This window comes from Pseudophryne corroboree, chromosome 12, assembly GCF_028390025.1.
Source record: "Pseudophryne corroboree isolate aPseCor3 chromosome 12, aPseCor3.hap2, whole genome shotgun sequence".
Taxonomy (NCBI): domain Eukaryota; kingdom Metazoa; phylum Chordata; class Amphibia; order Anura; family Myobatrachidae; genus Pseudophryne; species Pseudophryne corroboree.
The window spans coordinates 147,291,301-147,310,208 of NC_086455.1; positions in this window are offsets into that span (position 1 = coordinate 147,291,301).

Here is an 18,908-nt window from a genome sequence, read left to right on the forward strand (position 1 = left end):
ACAAGTCAGATATACAGTATCAGTTTGTTTGATTATAAACCATAAACACATGAACAATGGGGGTAATTCTGAGTTGATCGCAGCAAGAACTTTGTTAGCAGTTGGGCAAAACCATGTGCACTGCAGGGGAGGCAGATATAACATGTGCAGAGTGATAACCTCTTGTGAATGCACTCCATTTACTACAACACTCTGTCTTCTCTCCTGCAATTAAGATCTTATCCATTCAACCATCTTAGTATCCAAATCCATGCTTTCAAGTTTATTTAACAGTCTGTGATGTGAGACGGTGTCAAAAGTCTTACTAAAGTCTAGATAAGCTATATCTACAGGTATGTCCCCATCTTTATCTATTACTTTAGTCACACAGTCTAAAAAGTAAAAAAAGGTTTGTTTGACATGATCTCCCCCCAGTGAATCCATGCTGTTTGGGATACTGTAAATTGCTGGATTTGAAATAATCTATAACACTTTCTTTTAAGAGTGTTTCCATCAATTTCCCTACTACTGATGTAAGGTAGGTAGTTGCTTGCCTCTTTCTTGCTTCCACTTTTGTGCAGTGATATTACGTTCACTCTTTTCCAGTCCTCATGAATTACTCATGTAGCAAGTGACTGGTTGAATTATTCTGTTAACGGTGCTACCAGTACCCATTTAAGCTCTTTTAGTATCCTTGGATGTATCCCATCTGGCCCCATTGATTTATCAACTTTCAGTTTTGAGACTCCTGTTAGGAACTTCTACTATGTAAATGTACTTGTGCCATTTTTCTGACTACCCCTGAAACTTGACTGGGGTCCCCTTCCCCTCTCTTTCAGTAGTGAATACTGAGCTAAAATAATTAAGATTGTCTGCTATTACATTGTCTCCCTCAACAAGACTCCCAGTCTATGTTTTTTTCTTATTATTCCGTCTATTGTTTTTCTACTTTCGCTTATGTACATTAAAAAGTTTTTCCTCCTTTACCCACTGACTGGGCCATTTTCTCCTCAGCTTGTGCCTTTGCACATTTGATTACCTTCTTAGCCTCCTTCTGTCTAACAAGTTATATCTCTTTGTCTTCATTATTTTGTGTCTGCTATTATTTCCTAAAAACCATCTTTTTTGCTTTCACAATACTTGCTACTTCTTTTGCAAACCACATTGGCTTTCTTTTTCTTGTATTTTTCCTAACAATTTTGATACAAAGGTCTGTTGCCTTTAGTATTGCACTTTTTAATTTTTCCCACATCTCCTGCACTCCTTCCAAGTTCCTCCACTCATATAATCACTTACACATTTTTCCATCCCTACAAAATCAGCCTTCCTAAAATCTAACACCTTTGTTTTTGTATAGGATGAGTCAGTTTCTGTATTTATGCTGAACCGTACTGCTTGATGATCACTGAATCCAAGGTTTTCACTCACTTTTATGTCAGATATTCTGTCTCTATTTGTAAATATTAAGTCTAATATTGCGTCTATCCGTGTGGGCTCCCTCACCAATTGCTGGAGGGATGCTCCCTGCCAGGAATTCAAAGTGTTATCTACTTCTAGTGGAATTATCTAATCATTGCGAAGTCCAAAGGCCATTACACACTTCTTATTCTTCTAGACCTGTCTGCTGCTTTTGACACTGTTGACCATTCTCTTCTCATACAAACACTACAATCCCTAGGTCTTCAAGACACAGCCCTCTCTTGGTTCCTATCCTACCTTATCTAAGCCCTACTGAGAACCGCTGTATGATGAACATCCAACAGCGGTTCTCAGTAGGGCTGCACAGTCCTAGGTTGAATACGAAAGCATCTTGTATTTGACACTTATCTTGAAAAAGGCGCCGCAGAGTGCCGAAACGCGTTGATTAGAGTGTCTGTTTTTATGAGGTACCATATTGTGTGTCCACCTGCACGGTTTCCTTCAACATACCTGGGTTCCATCTTATATGCTGGTCCGTGTTTGTTTTGAACTCCAGTGTGTTTATACCTCATATTTTTTAAAATATTTTTATAATAAATATTTTTACTGCCTTCACTATATGTTCTTATGTGAGGCTTGGGTCCATATACTAATAAGTGGAAGATACCTTTATGTGCACAGAATCTGTCTGTTTGAAGTAAGCAAACGTGTGAGCATCACTTTCGTCCATCACATGTGGGGTACCACTTAACTGACGATTTTTTTCCCAAAAACCGCTCAGAAATTGTCGGGTTTTTTTTATGAGTGCCTTAGGTGAAGAACATGAATATAACCCTATGCAAAATGATTTTAGTTTAAAAAAAAAGAAAACATTTTTTTTTTATTTATTAAAAATATTTTTTCAAACATCGGAACATCGATCGGAAACATTGTGAACATCAGAAACATTGCCACCATCGCGTCTTTCATTTAGAAAGCCGGGACAACCTCCAGGTACACAGGGGGGGTTTGGGGGGGTTCATTTACATTTTCCCAGTGGCTTTTATTGTCTGCAGCTGCTGGATGGGGGGTCCTGCCGTGCTGACCGATCAGCAGTGATCAGTAGGATGGCAATCAGTAGGGGAGAGTGCAGGGAGACAGAGGGACCTTCTGTGCCCTCTGACAGCAGCAGCAGACGGAAGTTTCCCTTCCCTGCTGCTGCAGACACTGTTTATCTGACTGGTTGCATCCTTTGCGACTAGATCAGATAAATCCCTTGCAGGCATGGTCGCATCTGATACCACCATACCAGGCAAGTGGATAAGAAAGGAAGTGGGACCCCCGATACCTTGGATTGGATTTTTACACCATATTTCATATGAAATTTCACATGGGGTGTCATTAATTGACAATATCATACCATTGCATGTCTCTTTTTTTCTCTCTCCTTTTTTTCATGCAATCTTGTAAGAGAAAGTGAGGACATTTTCATTGACCTGCCATTTGGATTATTCAGTTTGCTGGAATAACTCACAGTGCAAGTAAACTGTTCTTTGTCCTTGGACCTCCCAGTTTACATCAGGAAGATTAAAGTCTCCCATGATTATTACCTACCCTTTTAATGACATTTTAGTGATGTCCTGCAATAGGTTCTTGTTCAGTTCCTCTTCCTGACTCAGTGGCCTGTATATCACCCCAATTACGAAGTATTTACTCCTCCCCTGTTTCCATGGTCACCCAAAGGGTCTCAGTTTTTTCTTCAATTTTCTATTAAAGTTGCTACACCTCTTCTGATTCTTCCCATTCTGTCCTTCCTAATTAAAGTATATTCTGGTATAGCTATGTCCCAGTCATGATTTTCATTGCATCATGACTCTGTAATAGCCACAATATCTAGATCATCCATGGTCATTATTGCAGTTAGTTCTGGTATTTTATTTCCTAAGCTCCTAGCATTTGCACACATAGCTTTTAGTTTTTTGTTTGTGCTTTTCCTGTTCCTAGCTATGTCCATCTCTCTGCCTATGCTTATTTGGTTTTGATCTGAGTTATATTCTGTTGCTGTGGATATGCTTCCTATTCCCTTTGCCTGTAGAAACAATACCTATATCATGCACCCCTCCCATCAATTAATATTCCCTTGGAATTCATTTCTTCACGACATCCTCCCAAACAATTACTGTCATTTTTTACCCTCAATTCATTTTTTCCTTACTACTTTCTATCATGGGAGCCAACTTTGTACATTTATTGGGAATGCTCTCTTTGCTGACCATGAGCTTTTTAATCACAGCACACATGTGCATACATGCACAGATCTACTATGAAATTGCTTTATGGCGACACACACCTAGACCAATGTATCTCTGTAAAACAAAGAACATCTGTGGATGCAGAAAGTTAGTCATTACCAGTATGTGAGGAGTCCTGCAAGCTGTCTGAGGAAGAAATGTAGTCATACCATTTGTAACAATGCAAAGGCTGCAAACAGAAATTATCTCTGCTATACTGTACTCTATATTTACTTAAGTAAAAATGTTTTGACTCCTCTCTACAAAAGGGTGTACACCAAACACTAATATTTAATTACTACAGTCAAAACTAAATAAATCAAAACTACTAATTACAATTCAGTTAATTAAATAAAATTTACCCTCAATAGAAGGTTGTATATTGTGTGTAAATTTCATCAGTCTCCTTTCATCCTTAATAAATCAATGATCGTTTCCACCTGCTAATTCCATGTGCCAAATTACTGAGTCAAGGGCAGCTGTCCAACCCTCCATATTGAAAATACATTGCCAATAAGGAAACTAGATCCACGTCTTTCTAAGATTTGGAAGCATCTCTAGAGATTTATTGCCAAGTGCATATCGCATTGACTAATAAAGGAACATGGGATCTGTCTTTTCAGATAATAAGCTTCTTGAATAAGACATAAGCCTAATACCGTTTTATGGGTTTTGTAATAAGGCTCAGTGTCTTTAGATTGTGGATATACAAATTTTAATTTTTGTAGGTTCATATAATGTCTAGTCTGAAGTCACATTGCTCGAGCCTACTAGCTTTTAGAGTTCTCCAGCTTTCATAGTTACATTATGTAACTATGTTTACAGTTACACATTTTATGCACGTAATTATGAGTGGAGGATATAGAGGACTATCTTATTTCTTACAACAAGTACAGTATATACTTGGTGCAAATGCTCGCTGATAGTGATTACGACAACCTTGACGAGCAGATAAATGGGTGTTAAGGGTGTAAATTATGCTTCAATAAATCTGTTAGTAATCAGGACACAGTGATCATTGCATGCTTCTTTACTGTAGTCTGCAGGAAAGCTGAGATACAGAACAAAGATTCATATGCCAACCAATACACACAATAAAAATGAGATCCGTTGTAACCTTACAGCAGTTACATATGATGCAGCGGAACTATATACACCACACTCCTCCCAACTTAGCTAATTGCAGACATAGAAGAGAAGTTATATCTCTCCCTCTCTCTCTCTCTCTCTCTCTCTCTCTCTCTATATATATATATATATATATATATATACACAACCACAGCTTCCAATCAGCGGCACTCAGAGACTGGACAACCTTCAAAACTTTAAATCATCTGGTGTTTTAATGTGTCCAAAATTTGCATTCTATACCAACGTTTCAGGGCACAGCAGCCCCTTTGTCAAGGTGAGCAACTTTCTGTTTGCTCACCTTGACAAAGGGGCTGCTGTGCCCCAAAACGTTGGTATGGAATGCAAATTTTGGACACATTAAAACACCAGATGATTTAAAGTTTTGAAGGTTGTCCAGTCTCTGAGTGCTGCTGATTGGAAGCTGTGATTGTATGGACATTTCATTTCCAGAAGGCACTGGAGCACTTTAACATAGGACTAAGGCGAGTGCCGATCCATTTGTTACATTTATATATATATATATATATATATAGGCTCAACAGTGGACACTAAGGGTACCTCCTGCTCAGCTTACTCTGTAACAGGTTCAAGGAGGGACTCTGTAACAGTGACGGACCCTTAGGGGTATACATTCTCTACTACATCAGGAACAATCTTTTTAGTAACGTCCGATGGGTATACATAAATCCTCTTATCACCAGCTTGGCTATGACCAGATACTGATGTAAAGTCCATTTTCCCCCTGGCCTCTATTTTTTGGTCAATATAGCGTTACCACAATTCTCCACCCCAAGTTAACCACATACATCAGAGGGCCAAAGTTGGAAGAAACTATTCCCAGTCGCTATTTGTTTCCCCTGTGATAATGGACAAGCCCCTCTGGACCAATGTCGAATGCCTGAGTAGGTTTCTGATGCACAGTTTGAAATTGTCATTTGTCATGCACCTGACATCTCACATCAGGTATTATCAGATCCCATCTAGACCTCAAGTTTTTCTGCATAAAGAGCACGGCCAGTGCCTGACCAGTAGCAGAGTACTCAATGCAATGATACAGTATATAAACAAGAAGTTGTCAATCTTGTGTTGCAAAGACAGATGCTCATGGTGCATTTTTCTTGATAACTCATTTGAATGTCTGTACAAATCTCTCAGACAAACTGTTAGTGGCTGGATGGTGTGGAGCTGAAGTGAAATGTTTAATGCCATTGTCCCGCATGAACGTCTTCAATGCTACGGACACGAATTGTGGCCCATTGTCACTGTTTTCCTGTTCAGGGAGACCATTCCTGGCAAAGATGGTTTGCAGAACAGCAATCATTTTCTTAGATGTAGTGAATTTCATCTTTTTCACCTCTGGCCACTTGGAATGAGTGTCCACTGCAATGAGATGCGTACAATCCATGAACGGGCCAACAAAGTCAATATGAATTTGCTGCCATGGTGATAAAGGACTATGGGGGTCATTCCAACCTGATCGCTCACTGCAGTTTATCGCAGCACAGCGATCGGGTCGGATCTGCGCATGCGCCGGCACCGCAGTGCGCCGGCGCATGCTGGATGGCCGAAGGCCGTTGTTCCGTAGCGATCGCCTCTGCCTGATTGACAGGCAGAGGCGGTCGCTGGGTGGGAGGGGGCTGGGCGGCAGCGTTAAGCCACCGTTTAGGGGTCGCGGTCCGGCCAACGCAGTGGCTGCATGTGATGTCACATGCAGCCGCTACGACCCGGGCAGTGAAGAGGTTCTCCCGGCCTGCCGCAGGAGCTGCGCTGGCCGGGAGTTACTCCTCAAATGCAAAAGCATCGCCGCTGTTTCCTTTTTTTGAATTTTTTCATACTTAACGATCCACGTGGACTACGATTGGAACGGTAAAGTGTGCCGAGCGAAGCGGTAGCAGAGCGAAGGCACCATGCCCGAAGCATGGCGAGCGAAGCGAGCCATGCGAGGGGACGCGGTGCACTAATTTGGGATCCCGGTCACTCTACGAAGAAAACGAAACCAAAAAAAAAAATCCTCTTGTCGACCTTTAGACCTGTCGACCTAGCACATGTCGACCTAGAAAGTTGAAACCCTGTCGACCTTCCATCCATGTCGACCTAGTGACTGTCGACCTATAGTGGTCGACCTAAACATTGTCGACCTAGACACTGTCGATTTGATGAACCACACCCTCGGCGATGTCCCCCTGAGCTCACAGCACATCAGCTCAAAGCTGCCACGTGGTGTCTCCCTGTCCAGCAGGCTCCTATGTGCATGCGCGGAATCTCGTTACTCACGCAAGATCCCCAGTGCAGTTGGAGCCGGCACTCACCACAGCCAGGGACTGCACTATCCCTGCTGTGGTGTACGGGCACCGACACCTTGCAGCTGTCGAAATCAGTCCTGACCTGGCCACACATATCTGCTAGCAATCTTTTAGATAGCAGTGCCCGATATGAGCTCCCCTGTCACTGTGCCCGCACGCTGCTATCATACATGAGTGGAAGCGGTATAGCGCACAAAACATGTGCTGATACCACTTACTCTCCCATATTGGCAGTTCATGCATTTACCCCTGTATGAGTAAGGTCAATTTTGAAGAAGCGGCCATCCCTTAGAGAGCCACAAAAATATCCACAACTTTAGGCAAAGGATATTGGGGGTCATTCCGAGTTGATCGTTAGGTGAAAATTTTCGCTGCGCAGCGATGATGAAAAAAAACGGCACTTCTGCGCATGCGTATGCAGTGCAATGCGTACACGCGACGTACTTTCACAGCGGCCGATGTAGTTTCACACAAGGTCTAGCGAATATTTTCAGTCGCACTGCTGGCCGCAGAGTGATTGACAGGAAGTGGGCATTTCTGGGTGTCAACTGACCGTTTTCAGGGAGTGTTTGGAAAAACGCAGGCCTGCCAGGAAAAACACAGGCGTGGTTGGCCGAACGCGTGTTCGTGATATCAAAACAGGAACTGAACAGTCTGAAGTGATCGCAAGCGCTGAGTAGGTCTGAAGCTACTCTGAAACTGCACAAAAATATTTTGTAGCCACTCTGCAATCCTTTCGTTTGCACTTCTGCTAAGCTATAATACACTCCCAGTGGGAGGCGGCCTAGCGTTTGCATGGCTGCTAAAAACAGCTAGCAAGCGAACAACTCGGAATGACCCCCCAGTGTACAGTGTGAATTACTGGACTTATTGCAATTTTTAATTCTCCGTAATTGCGAATCCTCCCCGCCTTGTCATTCTAAACCACCAGAACTATAGGCGTAGCCCATTTACTCCATTCTATAGGCTAAATTATACCGTAGTCTTCCAGTTTCCTCAATTCCTTCTCTTCCCCTGGTATGTAGGATAGGGTACAGAACAAGCTTTTTGAAACCTTGAAATGGCCTGTGCATCCAACTCTAAACTAGCCATAATGCCCTTTGATGTGCCTACCCTTTTTGGAAGATGGGTTGTGCGGCAGCTAACAATTTCGAAAGTTATTCCGTGGCTGCATAGCTTTAGAATAAAGAATAACATTTTATTGGCCAGGTATGCTTGTGCATACCCAGAATTCTTTTCCTGTCAATAGAAATACAGTATAACAAAAAATGTATACAGATATACCTGTAGGAAAAAAAACAATACCATATACAAGAAAATAGTATCATCACTAAAAAGCAACCCTATTTTAAAAGAGGGAAAATACCTGAATCATTAATTTAACAGGCGAATTGCCTGTGGGGAAAAAACTATAACTATGTCTAACAGTTTTAACGGGAGCATTCGGTGTCGCCTACCTGACGGCAACTTCTGAAGCAAGGATCAGCCAGGATGCGTCTGGTCCATTACAATATTACTGCCTCGTTTCTTTACCCTTAATAGATACAATTCCTGAACAGGAGGCAAACCCACCCCAATAATCATCTCTGCTGTTTTTACAATTCTTTAAAGCCTATCCTTTTCACATTCAATTGCTGAGCCAAACCGGACTATTATTGACGAGCATAACACAGACTCAATTATAGCCAAGTAAAACAGGATCAGCAACTCACGAGGTAAATTAATTTTTTTCAACTGTCGTAAGAAGAACAGTCTTTGCTGAGCTTTTTTGACAAATGCGTCAATGTTGAGCCCCCACTTAAGATCCCAGGAACTTAAAGGAGCAAACCATGGACACAATATGCCAGCCATTGTAAGTGGAAGTGCAGGGATTGAGCCCCTCTGCGACCACCTCTACAGTTTTGAGTGGATTTAACTCCAGATTGTTCCTGCAACACCACAGGACCAAAAGAGAAAGTGGGAGACTGCGCTCACTGGTGGGGGAGGGAAATGTAGGGAATTGGTGCTGCTAGACCTGGAGGTGTCCAACCTCCTGCTGAATTATGAATTGGATATGGTCAGCGCACTCAGATGTGAGGATGTGTGTGAAGATTTGAAGGATGAGAGGGGGGGGAGGGGGGGAAGGAATATCAATTTAGTCAATGATTGTGTGTAAAATGATTAAAGAAATGAGGACTATGTTTGTACTGATATGAAATCTGATATTTATTTGAGGGTAAAAAAAGTCTCTATCAGGTGTGTCCTGCAGACCACCCTTTGTGCAGTATACCCTCCTAAATGGTATACCCTGATCTGGTTTGACCCCTGATGGGTGAATGTCAGGTGTTCCTGTTAGGGCACCTTTACCATAGGTGGATATGACCTATGTATTTAGTATGAGTATAATAGTTTATCAGTGTTCGTGGGGTGATGAGACTATTGCGGCTATTTGCGATCCTTCAAATCTTCACACACATCCTCACAACACCACAGGACCAACTGGTCCACCTCTCTCCTATATGCTGACTCATCACTATCCCTAATCAGGTCAACAGCAGTGGTATCATCTGCGAATTTCAGAGATTTCACGGAATCTTCCTCACCGTAGCAATCTTTAGTGTATAATGAAAAAAGCATAGGGGATAAGACGCACCCTTGAGGGGCGCCGGTACTAATCGTACGAACGCTCGTAGTAACTACCCCTGCTTTCACACACTGTTTCCTGTCCATCAAAAAATTGTCAATCCATTCACAAGTGGATAGTGGAACCCCACAGTTTATTAACTTGGAGAACAGTATCCCAGGTACAAATGTGTTGAATGCTGAACTGAAATCAACGAACAAGATCCTTGCAAAGCTCCCAGGCAAGTCAACATGTTAATGTTGAAAGATGTAATGGAGCCCCATGTTGACTACATCCATCACAGACCTGTTTTCTTGATAGGCAAACTGCAGGGAATCCAAGCAAGGACCTGCTGTCTCTTTCAGATGGTTCAACACTAAACGTTCAAACATTTTTATGACTACAGACATAAGGGCAATAGGCCTGTAGCCATTCCAACCTGAAATAACAGATTTCTTAGGTACCAGGACAATAGTGGAGCATTTGAAGCAAGAGGGAACCACACATAATTCCAATGATTTGTTAAATACACACTGATCCATCCACAAACTGCAATGTTGGCTACTTGCTACCGGCAATGCATTTATTGGGGGTTTTGGATACATTAGCTGGGGTAGGCTGAAACATGTGAATGGACTGCCAATCAAGGTGGTCATTCCGAGTTGATCGCAGCCAGCAACTCTTAGCTGCTGCTGCGATCAACTAGTCCACGCCTATGGGGGAGTGTATTTTAGCTTAGCAGGAATGTGATCGCTTGTGCAGCCCTGCTAAGCTAAAAAAAAGTCAAGCAAAAGATGACTAGGCCTATACCTACTTACCCTGTGCGACGATCCCTGCGATGCTGGAGCCGGCTTTGACGTCAGACATCTGCCCTCCGTTCTTCTGGACATGCCTGCGTTTTACTCACCATTCCTATAGACGGGAAGTAGACCGGCTGGCCCAGTGGTGCATCCACAACAACCTTGAGCTCAACCCCCTCAAAACTGTCGAGATGATAGTGGACTTCAGGAAGAAGTCATCTAGTGCACCTCTGCTAACGATTGCTGACAGTGTGGTATCGCTAGTGGACTCCTTCAAGTTTCTAGGGACCACAATCTCCCGGGACCTTAAATGGGGGTCCAACGCTGACGCCACTTTTGGGAAAGCGCAGCAAAGATTGTTCTTCCTCAGTCAACTAAGGAAGTTCAACATCCCACAGAAGCTTCTGCTCCTCTTCTACTCCGCGATTGTGGAGTCGGTACTGTGCTCCTCGATACTCGTATGGTACAGCTCCGCCAGCGCGAGGGACAGATGCAGGCTCCAAAAGGTGGTTAGAACCGCAGAGAAGATAATCGGGGCCGACCTTCCCTCAGTCCAGGACCTGTACTTGTCCAGAGCTAAAAAGCGGGCAATGAAGATAGTAAAAGACCAGCTACACCCCGGCCACAGCATGTTTAACTTTCTTCCTTCAGGTAGGCGTTACAGGGCTGTCCCCGCCAGATCCACCAGAAGCCTCAAAAGTTTCTTTCCCCAAGCAGTCCGCCTGCTGAACTCCTGAACATTGCCTGACTAGACGTACATGTAACATACTTGTGTCCCTACGGTATACCTATCTGTGTAACTTTACTTGCTCCCCCCCCACACACACACACACACCTGCTTACCTGTTACCTACTTGCCTGTTGTATAGCAAACCGAAGACAAATTCCTAGTATACGCAAGTATACCTGCCAATAAAGCTGATTCTGATTCCCTGAAAACGGCTCCAAATGGTCCGGATCCGCCCTGTCACGCCTTCTTCCTGTCAATCTTCTTTGCGGTCGGCTCTGCGACCGCCTCCTTTGTAAGTCGCGACGTAACCTGGCGACCCCTATAAACCGATAAACCGCTGCATGCGAACGGGTCGGAATGACCCCCCAAGTTTAAAGTTTTGCCCAATAGCACCAGTCCACCAATATGTTTCATATTACACCTTTTACACATAGTCTGAAGGTCATTTTATACAATATTTTAATAATTTTCTGCATTAAACAAAGTTTGCTTTGCACACATACACAAAAATAACTTATGTTTCATATACACCATATACACATAGCCAGAAGATAATTTTATACAATAGTTTTTAATAAGTTTGTGCTTGAAACAAAGTTTGTGTACATACATGAAATTTATTTATGCATAATATACTCTTTATACATATAGCATGAGGGTAATTTTATACAATATTTTTGTGCATTAAAAAAAGTTTAGATACATTGAACCCCCAGAAAGTATAGTTGTCACTATCGGAATATTGGATATACAAGACTCAACCTATAATATTTCTTTAATATTGACGGTTGGTCGCAATTAACAATAAATATGGCCCAAATGAGTTCATGTCTAGTAAGCCTGTATACTTACTGTAAGTAAACTTTCTCTCTCTCTCTCTCTTTCTCTCTCTCTCTCTCTCTCTCTTTGGTCCGACAGTGTAGGATACAAGCATATAAGCTAAAAACAAAAGGGTTAACATCTTAAATGCTAAGTTTGCTAAATTTTACTACCACTGTGTGTTGAAGAGGTTAAATGGGTTTTCACCCTAAAAGCACAATTGACAAACAAAGATCAATGCAATATTGATAGAGCTACACAGATTTGCAAGCTTGAATCCCAATTATTGGATAAGGAAAAACACTGTGTTGACAGAGATGGAGAGCTTGCAGACTTGAATACTAACATTAATGTATTTGATAAAACGGTGCCTTCTGATGATGTTATCATCATCAGTGATTTAGCTAGATGATCAGAAACATGCAAGCATGCATAACTGCCCAACACTGTGCCCAACGCTGCTGCCCGTTGGCTGTTTCTGCTGACAGAACTTCATTTGTTAACAATGGGGGAAATTCAAATGTTTGAAAAGTCGGTTGGGTGTCTGTTTTTTCCTGTCTATTAGATAGGAAAACGCAGACACCCAACTGACTTTTCAAACATTTGAATTCCCCCCAATGAGTCTAGATCAGGAAAAGTCAAGGCCATTAATAACCTATTTTTGATTTCTATTTGGACAATTACTGGAAAGAGGAACTAATACAGGGACATGTCAGGGTATTTGTCTTTAGTTACATTTTAGAAAGAAAATTTAACTTTTTATTTTTCTTTGTTAATAACTCTTTTAAGACACTGTAGATGACATGTGCTGTAAATCAGGTAAGTCTCATGGACTCGAGTGCAGAACAACACATTTTCTTGGTTTCACATCAGGAGCTGAACTGACTAACAAACAGGAAACTCCCTCCCATTATGCATAGTCCCAGGTAGAGTCCCATCCTGCAGGGTCCTAGCAGGATACACATCTCATCCCTCCTTCAAGAACATAGTAAAAGGGTAACAAAGTGTAAGGAGAATAACGAAGAGGAAGAGAATGGGTGAGGGGAATTTATGTAACGTACAAATGGAGCCACACTAATCGTGGCTCCGTCTGTGCCTGGGCGCACCCGCCCGCGCACGCCTAATGCTGACAGCGTCTCCGTCCGGCCAGGCGCGCATGCCCGTGATGGAGACGCGCCCCATTCACTAGAATGGGAGAGCATCTCCGTTGCGCGCCCGGACAGAGATGCTCAGAATGGGAGTGTCTCTGTGCACTCCCGGCGTGACTAAGCGGACGGATCGCCTATCACGCAGGAGTGCACGCCTGCGACGGAGCCATCTGTAGTCCTGAAATCGGGAATTAGGTTTGCATAAATGTCCTGACTTGGTGGTATACAGGTGCGTCATGGGTGGCTGTTCATTGAGAGTAATGGCTGGAGGTGCCATTGACTCAGAGGGTTTTTCACTATCGACTGAGTTAGACATAGCTGACAACCCAGAGAGTGGTGTGGTGTGAGGTGGGTCTGTGGGCCTAATTCAGACCTGATTGCAGCAGCAAATTTGTTATCTAATGGGCAAAACCATGTGCACTGCAGGGGAGGCGGATAAACATGTGCAGAGAGAGTTAGATTTGGGTGGGGTGTGTTCAAACTGAAATCTAAATTGCAGTGTAAAAATAAAGCAGCCAGTATTTACCCTGCACAGAAACAAAATAACCCACCCAAATCTAACTCTCTCTGCAAATGTTATATCTGCCACACCTGCAGTGCACATGGGTGGTCATTCCGAGTTTTTTGCTCGCTAGCTGCTTTTAGCAGCTTTGCACACGCTAAGCCGCCGCCTACTGGGAGTGAATCTTAGCTTATCAAAATTGCGAACGAAAGATTAGCAGAATTGCGAATAGACACTTCTTAGCAGTTTCTGAGTAGCTCCACACTTACTCGGCATCTGCGATCAGTTCAGTCAGTTTCGTTCCTGGTTTGACGTCACAAACACACCCAGCGTTCGCCCAGACACTCCTCCGTTTCTCCAGCCACTCCCGCGTTTTTCCCAGAAACGGTAGCGTTTTTTCGCACACACCCATAAAACGGCCAGTTTCCGCCCAGAAACACCCACTTCCTGTCAATCACATTACGATCACCAGAACGAAGAAAAAACCTCGTAATGCCGTGAGTAAAATACCTAACTGCATAGCAAATTTACTTGGCGCAGTCGCACTGCGGACATTGCGCATGCGCATTAGCGACTAATCGCTCCGTTGCGAGAGAAAAATACAGAGCGAACAACTCGGAATGACCCCCCTGGTTTTGCCCATTAGCGAACCAATTTGCTGCTGTGATCAGGTCTGAATTAGGCTCTGTGGCATCCACTGTTACACTGGGCACAGTAAAAGTCTCCTCAGGTAGACTCAACAGGTGGCGATGAGTACGCTCATATACAGTTCCATCTGCCTGAACAACATAACTGGCTTACTTTAAGATGGTGACAGGCTTGTCATATTCTTGAGTGGTCCGTATTCGAACAGTTTGTCCTGGAAGCAGCTGAGGGAAGGTGTGCGCTGTACAGTCATAATTTCTTTTACTAGACATGCGCTTAGTGGCAAGTGCCATCTGCACTTGCCTCTGTAATTGAGGTTGTAATTGATGTTTAGTAAATGGAATTTGGGTTCTGGTGCGACGTGATAATAACCGTTGGGCAGGGGATGGTATTCCATCCCGTAGTGTGTTGCGTAGGTTTAAGAGTGCTAAAAAGATGTCAGTCTGGTCTCGTGTGCATATCTCCAATAGATGTTTGGGTGAGCGGACATCTCTCTCTGCAAGCCCATTGAATTGTGGATACAGTGGACTGCTGGTGATGTGTGTGAAATCACAAGTGCGAGCAAACATCTAAACTCATTGCTCGTGAACTGTGTAGCACTGTCTGTGATAAGTTTCTGAGGTATTCCATGTGTAGCAAAGTGTCCTTTGAGCTTGGTAATAATAGTGGTGCTTGTAAGAGTGGGCAAGTGATCAATCTCTAACCACCCTGAGTAAGAGTCTACAAGAACCAGGTACTCTTTACCCCTCCATACAAAAACATCAGCTGCAGTGATGGACCATGGAAGATCTGGGATGTCATGTGAATCAGAGGCTCATGTGGTTGGTGTACATGAAGAGCCACACATGGGCTACAAACAGAGACCTTCCTATCAAGGTCATTGAACATGGTTGAGCAATAGAGCAGTTCCCTGGCCCTGTGCTTGGTGGCCTCCAGGCTGGGGTGTCCTTTCTGCAATTGCTTGGTGTAGTATTTTTGTAAGGTGCAGGGTATAACAAATCGTTGACCTCTCAAGATGATTTGACAGAGATAACTCATCTCGCATGGCAAAGAATGGGCGTAAGTCTTGGGGAAGTTCCTTGGAGGACTGAGGCCAGACTGGCAGGACAACCTGAGATAGACGTTGACACAAATCATCCGCCAAAGATGCTCTTCACAGCTCCTCCATGCAGGCAGAGGACAGAAGCCTTGATGTGGCTCAGCACCTAAACAGTGCACATGGTTTTGCCCAACTGCTAACAAATTTGCTGCTGCAATCAACTCTGAATTACCCTCTGTGTCTGCTTTAATAACTGCTTCTGCCCCTGCCCAGTTAATCAGTGTGTAAGCTTGTACCCAGTGCCGTAACTAGGTGTGGGCAGATGGTGCATTGCACCCAGAGCATTTGCGCTGCGGGCGCACCATCAGCATCTATCCTGTTTAGCCACAGCAAGCAGCGATGCTCTCCTTCTCTGCTGGATGCAGCGCTGCTGATATACTTACAGGCGGCAGCAGCAGTGCACCCCGCTCCCCCCCCCCTCCTTGACTCCAGTAGCGTGCTGAAAACAGAGCCAAAATGCGCCTCCGGCTCCTTCTGGCGAGGAGCCGCGCGGAGGATGTGCGTCACCTGCACGGAGACTTCCCTTGCCACTGCCATGGCCGCCCGCACTTCCAAAGAAGAGCAGCTCAGACCATCAATGTGTGAGTGCTCTGAAGCAAGTCCTGTGGGGATGGGGTGTTTACAGCGGCAGCCAGACCTGGGGGGAGGGGATACTTGCGGTGGCAGGTCCACATAGGGGTGATCAGGATATTGTAGCTGGCCGGCCAGTAACTGTCTCCACTAGCTCTGTGTCTCTCACATGGCTGAGGTGCTGACAAGTGGGGGGGGAAGTGTCACAGCCTCTGACAACCGCCCCTCCTGTCAGCACCCAAGGCATGTGAGACTCACAGGTAAGTATAATTCTATAACTTTCTCTCTCTCTCTCTCTCTCTCTCTCACTCTAATGTGTGAAAAGGGGGGGACTGCTGCTGTAATGTGTAAAAAAGGGGGATTGTGCCTGCCTAATGTGTAAAAATCTGGGAGCCTGCCGTTATGTGTAAAAAGGGTGACTCTGCCTGACGTAATGTGTAAAATGGTGGTCTCTGTTGCAGTAATGTGTAAAAAAGGAGGATCCTGCCTGCCTAACATGGGGACTCTGCCTACTGTTATGTGTAAAAATGGGACTCTGCTGCCATAATGTGTAAAAAAGGGGACTCTGCTGCTTTAATGTGTAAAAAAAGGGGGATTCTGCCTGCTGTTATGTGTAAAAAGGGGGACTCTGCCTGACGTAATGTGTAAAAAGGGGACTCTATTGTTGTAATGTTTAAAAAAAGGAAGACTCTACCTGTCTAATGTGGGGGACTCTGCCTATGGTTACGTGTAAAAAGGGGTCTCTGCCTGCCGAAATGTGTAAAAAGGGGACTCTACCTACCGTACTGTGTAAAAGGGGACTCTACCTGCCGTAATGTGTAAAAGGGAGCTCTGCCTACCGTAATGTGTAAAAGGTAGCTATGTGGCCATGCCCCTTCCCCATGAAGCCACACCCCCTTATTTTTGGGTGCGCGCCTACAGCGCGCACTGGCCCTATTTACTATATGGAGGTGTGGGGGGGAGCGCTGATGCGGTTTCTTGCTCACAGCACTAAAATGGCTAGTTATGGCACTGCTTGTACCTTGTTTGATTTGTCAGACAGTCGAGCAAATGCGGTACACGGCCCATTCTCTCCTGGACTGTACCCATTTGTCAACGATATTTTCATCGAACACAAAGGGGTCAATGCGGCAAATTCCTTGAGCCATGGTATCCCACTTCTGTCACCATGTAGATGTACTATAAATCAGGTGAGACTCATGGGGGTATATTAAATTGAAGTCGGAACCATTCCGACATTCATTTGTCGGAATGGTTCCGACCTGGCCTATTCAATGGACATCTCAATTCGACTTTTACAAAAGTCGAATTGAGATGCGCGGGGGGGGGGGGAGCCGCGGGCAGACGGGGGAGAGCAGCGCTACAGCAGCAGCTATATAGCCGCTGCTGTAGTGCTGCTCTCCCCTGTCTGCCCGCGGCTCTCCCTTGTCCCTCCTGTCTCACAGAAGCTGCTCTGTCCCCTGTCACAGCCGCTGCTCCGTCCCCCGTCCTGCCGCCGCCGCTCCCCGTCACCCCCTCTCTCACAGCCGCCGCTCATGGCAGCGTCCACCCGGCTCCAGCAAGCGAGGGGTCTTGCTTGCTTGAGCTGGGTGGACGCTGCTGTGAGCGGTGGCGAATTCCTCGACTTGTCGAATAGCACTGAATAGGTCGAATCACGATTCGACCTTAAAAAGTCGAAAACTGCCGTCTTTTCGACAGACGGCAGTTTTCGACACCAATTGAATATACCCCATGGACTCTGGAGTGCAGAATAACACATTTACTCAGGAACTGAACTGACTAATCAACAGGAAACTCCCTCCCATCATGCACAGCACCAGGTAGAGTCCCATCCTGCAGGGCCCTAGCAGGATACACATCTACAGACATGTTTCATTTTTGTGTACTATATATGAAACTTGCTTACATTGTAATATGTATGGGTAGTGTTATATGACTCTTGTCTCATTTCCTACTAAGACTGTCAAGTTACGTTGTGCTGGCTGTGGTATAATAGACCTACAATATCGAGTTAAATGGTCAATAGGTTGACAATATATGGTCGACATGCATTAGTTCAACATGTACAAAAGGTTGACAGATGAAAGGTCAACAGTGATTAGATTAAGGTTGAAACGTACAAAAGGTCGACATTGTGAAAAAGTTGACATGACAATGGTCAACACAAAAATAGTCGACACAAGTTTTTTTTCCCAATGCCAAATCTTGTATATTCCATGTTATGTGATTACAAGCAGCACAGACGGTTAACCTTGCAGGCTCACTTCACTTGCCATGCTTCGAGTTAGGTTACTTTTCCCAATAGATGCCCATGTGGATAATAGTACATCAAGAAAATGTTGGGAAAACGTGAAAAACCCCCAAAAAGTTGACAATGACCATGTTGACTTTTTTGTACCAGTCGATCTTTTGTACCTGTCAACCTAATGCACGTTGACCATATGTGGTGTCCTATTGACTGTCTACCAAGACATTTTATATCTATCATCCAGATACCCTTTATACTATGGTTGGGCTCAGGGTCAGAACAAGGCAGGTGGAGGCCCAGGGCAGTGGAGGATGTGGGGGTCTACACTACTGCTGGTATGACCTCCTCCCAGAAACACACACACACACCTTGATTTTCAGAGTGGGGCAACAGCAGGGGCTGAGCACCAGATCACGCAGATACCACCTCACGGGATTACCCCTCACAAGCCCGCGGGACTGCCCTTGCACGGGGGAACTCCTCGGCGCCCACTGTTCATGAACAGCTAAACCACTGGAGTGAGACTCCCCCGATTCAACAATGCAATGTGTGGGGGCCCATGTCGCTCCTCCCTTAATCCGTTCCTGGTTTGGCTTTTGTACAGATAGATCCACGGTTATCTTGACTTCTTTGCTGCGTCTAG